A 7,651-nucleotide genomic window follows, 5' to 3' on the forward strand; every position below is an offset into this window, starting at 1 on the left:
TTCCTTCTCTTTCAGCATCTGCCAATCCTAACCTGACCTTCACTTTTCAGGATATCGTGTGTTAGGAATACTCCTAATAGCCCCCCTCTAGCCTCCAACCACTGTGAAAGTCTTCCTGTTTCCTCGCATTATTCTGACATGTGTAAGGTAACAATTTTGCTTCTCAAACTTCCAGACAGGAAAAATCCATGGAGATGTCTTCCAAAGGAGCTTTCTGGAGTATATGGCCTGCCAGTACGAGTGCCAGAAAATGATGTGTGAGGAACCCTTCTCATGCCCAGCTTGTACTCCCAAAATGTTGGCTGTGTCAGTGGATGGGAATAGGAAACCGTACCGTTTCCGACTGTCACAGAGGTACATCTTTGTTGTATGTCAATTGAATTTAAGAAGTAGTCTATCAATGATGATAATAATGAATTGAATATTTATTTTTGAATTTAGGATCGATGAACCACTTTTTAAAGGGCCGTTCATCATGGAAGACTCGGCTGTCACAGACTTTGTTGACAAAGTCAGAACAAATGTAAAATGTGTAAGCACAGCATTTTTTTTCCTATCATTTTTCTAGCCTTTACTTGTTTTGAGAGTGTAACATTAAAATGTCTTTAATTGTAGACCCCAGGAAAAGGTACATGTGGTACCAGCCAGTGGTCAGCTGCTCGAGAGACAGCCAGAAGAGCCAGCAGGCTTGATGAAGAAGGGTTAGAGGTGGCTGTATGTAGACATGGAGTGCTACTGAAAGCTCTCAACATGTTCAGAGGAGAAATATTTGCCTACCCCTTGTTCCTTCAAACGCAGTTTCAAGCTACAAACGTGCATTTTTATTGCACAGATATTGCTTGTAAATACTGGCCCTACCTCGAGAAAGTGGCAAAGACAATGCCAGAACTGCGACCTTTGCTGAGCATGCAACCGTTTCTCTCGGTCATGCATGCCAAGGCCCATTCCACAAAGTGCGAGGTAGGCCCACTCTTATATTGTGATTGTAAGAATTTTTTTTTATTTATCTATGACATATAATATGTGTACTTGTTAGATTGTATGGAGTGGGAGAAATTTGGAGGGTGCTAGTTCGACGGCCGGGGAAGAAGTGGAGATGGTGAACAGCTTTCTGTCACGTTGTGCCATCACAACTAAGTACATGACAAAATCAGGTATGTCCTCTTGTCATTAGACCAACATAATTCTGTCTTGAAGTTATTATCCATCTCTTACTTTACTTTATCTTTGTCTTTGATGTAGTCTGTTTCAACTGTACTAGAGTTTTTATGAGTTTATTTCCAAATACCCAAGTTATATGATCTGCTTGTCAATTTTACTTTTAAAAACAGCTCGCAATGACATGTTGACTGTCCATGCAATGGGATGGAACAGACGGAAGCAGGAAAACCTTCATGTGGTGTTGGCCAAGAGATATGTCAAGGTAATTGGCCATGTAAGCATAGGCATGACAAGATTAGATTTGTAAGGCTAATGTGCAAACCTGTCACAAACAAATAATTGTCCAAGCTGGTAAAGTGTTGGATACTGAGTGCTTGCGCAGGTCTGGAAAAGTTTGAATGATTAATTACTGTTTTCAAGACATGAAAAGTTATGGAAATTTGGGTGAAAATCTTGAAAATACATCTGTATCTGCAACATCTTTTTTACAACAGACAATCACAATGTTGGAGGGTGAGACTCAAAAAATGAAGGACACCTGCGAAGAGCTTGGATGCCCTGAGGACAAAGTCCAACAATGGGTTAATGATGTTAGAGACTGGGCAACAAACGGTATGCTGTTTCCTAACTTGATAATATAACATTGTTATTTAACGTATAGTATTAACACCAATGTTTTCTTTGTTCTCAAACTGTGTTTCTTGTTATTTACCAAAGACAACACATCAGGCGACAATCAGTCTCTCCAGAGGTCCATTGAGCAGCTATTTCTAGGGCTGTGCCAAAAGAAAGCTTGCCTCTATAGACAGACTGGTAAGTTATTATTATTCAGTTGCAGTCATGTAATTAAAAAATTCCATTGAACATTGTTTCTGTAATCTTTTTTACAATTACGTCATATAGACAGCAATAAGATTCGGTAGTTGCGTCGCAAAAGGTTAAGGGAGGAAAAGACCAAACTCTTAGCTGCAATACGCCAGTACAACACCGGACAGCCTCCTGAAACAGAAATCCAAGAAGAAGAGGTGGAGAGAAGACTGTCTGCAGAACAGCAAACAACAGACAGTCTAATATGGCCATGGGAAGTGCAAAGTGATGGTAAGAGCTTCTCTTGTTTGTGTTTATATAATATGTTTATTTTCTGGCACTAAGCAAGACCTATAACACCAACTTCCCAGTCAATGGACTATGACCGGTCACTTATCCTACTGGTGCATGCCTTGGTCGGTAATGGTATGCTTGCTGTTCCTCTCTCTTCAGAATCGGTGTCCATTTTGGCCCAAAAAAGAGTCTTCGATGCCTACATGGGCAAAAGGAGACTTGTGGAGGAGAGGGCCATAATTGTGAGGGAGATGAGGCAGCACTGCCTTTATCTGAGAAGTCAGGCTGACAAGATCAGGATGCAGATGCAACATGTGTCTTGTGGAGGACATAGTGGTAAATTCCATGATACCATACCCAAATACTACTTAACATCCACAGTGTGTACTAGTAACAAAAATGAGATGCCTTTTCTCTATTCTATTCTCTATGTTCTGCCCTAGACATGACTCAAGAAGGGAGAGATGGATTAGCTAGTCTTCTAAAGAAAAGACTTGCTGACGTGGACACACACATCCAGCATCTTTCTTCGGCCTACAGCCTGGCAATCGGACCAAATGCCCCTCAATGGCCTGATGACTCTGTGGAGAACCATGACCAAGACAGTGACATCAGTGATGACAGTGAGGAAGACCCTGATGAGGACATCACACACACCCTAACCCTACCCCCCCACCTTGAGGAAAGGACGCTGGAGCACAGCGCCTCTCTCCCCCACCCTACCCCCTCCTTGAGGAAGGACGCTGGGGCACAGCGCCTCTCTCCCCCACCCTACCCCCTCCTAGAGGAAAGGACGCTGGGGCACAGCGCTCTCTCCCCCACCCTACCCCCTCCTTGAGGAAAGGACGCTGGGGCACAGCGCCTCTCTCCCCCACCCTACCCCCACCTTGAGGAAAGGACGCTGGGGCACAGCGCCTCTCTCCCCCACCCTACCCTGAAGGACACTAGGGTGTACAGCAGGGGTGGCCAACCAGTTAGAGGTTAAGAGCCAATAATTTCCCTGCGTTACTGCAAAGAGCCACATCATACACATAGGCACACATGCTGGGTGTATGTCCCCCCACCTCTCTCTCTCCTTTCTGTGTGCTCCCTCAGTCTCTTCCTCTGTGTGCCACTCTCTCTCACACATAGAACATGAACATCTAAACATTTACAATAATTGACCCACACAACTCGGACACACCCTCCCTCACAGACACACATACCTCTGCTCAGTCAGAATTCTTGTTAATGTCACACACCATGATATTGACTGAAATGTACTTAACCTCTCCTACCAGTATTAAGACCAGAGGCCAGTTATCGTCAACCAATAACATTGTGTGCACTCGCACACACAACCTCTCACTTCAAATAATGTGAAAAAAAGTTGTTATCTTACTATGCATGTTGCTTCTTTGAACTAAGTGAACATTCTGGAATGAATTGCCTTGAACAATCCTTAAAAATGTGGCTTGTGAGGAATATGTAAACGTTTGTATTTAAAACAAACCCATGACTAAGGTTGGTTCAAACATTGCTATGTATTGTATTTTAGTTAATTCTCCTCACATGATAACTATCTCAACCTTTACCTAACCCTCTGACTGACAGAAGCTCTGCTGACAGAGATGCACTTTCTCTATTTTTTATTTCTTTACCACAATTCACCTATTCGGGAGTCCTTCTGTGTCAGCAACCAGCTTTCCGTGAGCAGGCCCTCTCTCACACTCACACACACACCTACCTACAACTACAAAGTGTTGCTGTTTAGGGTTGAAAACATTATATTGAGTTATTACGGTTTTATCTTAGATATTATCTTCAGAAGCAGAACTCTCCCTTCACTGTCACATTGCGAGTGCAGTAAAGCCTGCCTCCGGTGCTGCAGGATCTGCATTCTGATTGGCTAAATCACTTCTGTATTTAAAACTGTGTAACGATTGGCCTGGAACTTGTGTGTTGTTTACCCTTTGTGAACTGGGATAAATATGCGCAGAAAAACACAAAATTCTATATGAATTGAAGTTCACAAACCATGGTTTACGTGTCAACTCACTCATTTCTTTGTTGAAGTTCACATATCTGTTATCTGATTAAATAAATGCTATTTTAGCCCACTTCCGTCCAACTGGACAGATGTTATCCAATACCCATAGTCTGACAGGTATTCACCTGGCTTTCTTAAAGTAAAACAGGTACACAAGTTCACAAAATACATTTATTGTCATGTTTCTCACACTAGGAATGTAACATTAAAACAGCATTCATCTACATATAAGAGGCAATGTATAAGCTGTGTCCAAGTTCTGACACCCATGTGCAACATCTGAACTGGCTCATATATTGTCTTATTAATGTTTCTCATAACTAATTGTATTAAAATAAACTCATTTTCCATCAACCAGCTTGTCACAGGAGTCTCAATGTTTGTCACACCCTCTGAATGTACCATTACAACAGCATTCAGCTACATATAAGAACACATACAAGTTTGTCCAAGTTCTGACACCCTGTGCAACACCTCAACTGGCTCATATCAGAATCAGAAATCCTTTATTAGTCCCACAGCGGGGACATTGCCACTTGTTACAGCTAAAGTGGCATAGCATCTAAACAAAAACGGATGCATACCACAGAATAAGCTAACATATTAATTATATTATATATAATTATATTTAAAAACATTTTAGAAGGTCTCACGAAATACTTTAATGTAAATTAAAATGTGAAGGAATGTGTGTAATGTGGTGATTGCTATGGGTGATTGACATTATTCACCCACGGATGTATTGTTCCGCACGGACATTTTAGTTAACCGGACTTCCTGTTGATGTGAAATCCGAAAACATTTAAAGAAAATAAAATAATACTTTATTCCGAGTGTGCTTGCTTTTGTCTTTGGAGGTCATCACATAACGTCATTGTAATACACGGTTCGGCTGCATTAAATATTACATATCTGCCGTAATTCTATATTTATAGAGCCCTGATGAGAAGACTTCTAGACAAACATGAATAACTGCCGCCGAAACTGAATATGTGACGTGGATCATAAATATGTCAGCAATTAAACAACATCTTAAATTTCTCTTCACAATATAAGTCTCCTTGCAGTATCAACACTAATTCGGCTGACTTTTATATTTGATCGAATTGGTAGATGGGCTGTATTTACACCATAAAGGTGCACAGCTGATAGAAAGGGACACCTAGTGGTTAAACCACGTTATTGCATTTTATTATTTGTATTATTAAATATTAATAGGAGACACAGACAGACACACTAATAAAGCTTTATTTAAACATTAAAGAACACTTTAGGTTAAGGTCTTCTTTTGAATAAGAAAAAAGCTTTGGGGGTAGGCTATATAGATAAATATTAAGCCTGACTAAGTACTAATATTGCTTTCCTGCAATGTTAACTACTGTATGTGTAAGCACTTATTTTAACTGATATTATACATATGTATTATACTCTTATAAGATGTATGTAGATAGTATAAGAAATGTGCAGAATAGGACAGTTTAATGGTGGAGGTATACACACATATTGAAAGATGTCTTGTGATGCACTGTTGAGGAACCTGCGACCAAAGTTTTTCATCTCTGACCTTGTCAGGTATTGAACAATCAATAAATAAAGAACACAGAATTATTTAATATAAAACACAGAATTTGTGTGATTATACTAAATGATTTACAAATAAACACCACTGCATATTTCCAACTATACACATGCTGATGTAACGCAAATGTGTCCAACTTGGGATCAATAAAGTATATCTTATCTTAAGATGATAGATGGCTACTGCCATATTTGCAAAATGTGCCTCTGAACCTTGACAAGTGCATGTTTCAGGCTTATCAATGAACAAGAGGAGGGGTCACAGACATAAGACCAGCTGTTAAATAAAGCTCTTCTGACCTTAGCTGTCATGTGGGTATATATTAATGCTGCCCATTATGGGCACAAGCAATTTTCACCAATTTGTTAATTATATATTTTACATTTGAGTGTTTCCTATCCCTTAAACCTCCAGGGATGTACACAGTTTTAATACTGGCAACTTCCTATTATGTTCTTAAAACGTCTTTTAAAACTACAATTCCCAGTAGAGACCTGCCATAGAGCATGTTGTGAAACACACAATAGCCAGCATGTGTAGTTCTGGGGACGGGGTGGGGGAGGGGGAGGGGGGGACGGGGTGGACTCATCCTAATCCAGTTTTGAATAGTCTGCCATGGTTCCATCCCATTTAAAAGTGCTGTTCGATGCTCGGCGTAACCCACGGCACACTGCCACAATCACAGAGCTTGAGGACTCGTCACGGGGTTTGTCAAACATAGCGGAGCGAATACTTCTGTGTGTATGTGTTTGTGTGTGCCAGGTGTGATTCACATGGGGGGATGGGCACATAAGGGAGGGAAACACATACAGTGTGTATGTGTGTGTTGTATCTGATCCAGATGGTTACTAATTCCATTTATTTATAGCGGTCATTGGTGTTAAAAAGTTGACTAAATCATCAACAATTCAATGAAAGTGCTGATCAGCAATTGTATATGTTCAAATGTCTACTGTGAAGGAGATCATAAGCCTTAATGCAATCGATGTAAAACAAAAAAGTTTTGATTGATGAAAGTAGTAAATCGGTCAGATTTGACCCGAAGACAACAGGAGGATCAATGACCACATTTTGTGTTTGCTTTGTTGGAGTTTTGTCAGCTAGGAAGTCGAACTGTTTTGTTGTTATATGTAGGTGTGTATTTCAGATCTACATTGTTGTCCTTTTGGTACAAAGAGCATGTGTTGCGGTCATGTTGCCATTAAGAACAAACTGGAACAGAAATTCTCATGTTGTCCGATTGGTTTATCAAGGACTAAGGAATATCGTTTTACCTCCTTAATCTCAGTAAGATGCACACTTATGGGATACAACTAGGTGAAAAAATGACATTGCCTACTCCTAGATCTAGTGCCACTAAAGTCCCGTTCAATCTGTAGACCATTCGGGTCAATATAAATACAATTAATGCAAAGCTCCTTTACCCTTGACTCGGCTCTCCTGTGTCTGCACACCCTGTCCATTCTGGTGCTGTTACCAAACTACATGTAACTTTCCTGACAGCAGCCGAGATGTTGCAGCCCCAGCTGACCAGACCATAAAAATTGCTTATGCCATCACAGAGTCATGGAAGGTCTGAAGTAGTGCCCCCTGCACTCCAAAATACCTGTCTCCTCAGCAGATAGTCTGCTCTGTCTCTTCTTGTAGATAGCAGCAGTGATCCGACCAGTCCAGTTTATTGTTCAGATTAACACAAAGGTACTTGTTAGATTTCACAATCTCAATCCCTAAATATTTATAATATTATTTCATGGGTTATATCTATTTGAAATGTGGTGTAG

Source organism: Pseudochaenichthys georgianus, chromosome 5 (assembly GCF_902827115.2).
Source record: "Pseudochaenichthys georgianus chromosome 5, fPseGeo1.2, whole genome shotgun sequence".
Taxonomy (NCBI): domain Eukaryota; kingdom Metazoa; phylum Chordata; class Actinopteri; order Perciformes; family Channichthyidae; genus Pseudochaenichthys; species Pseudochaenichthys georgianus.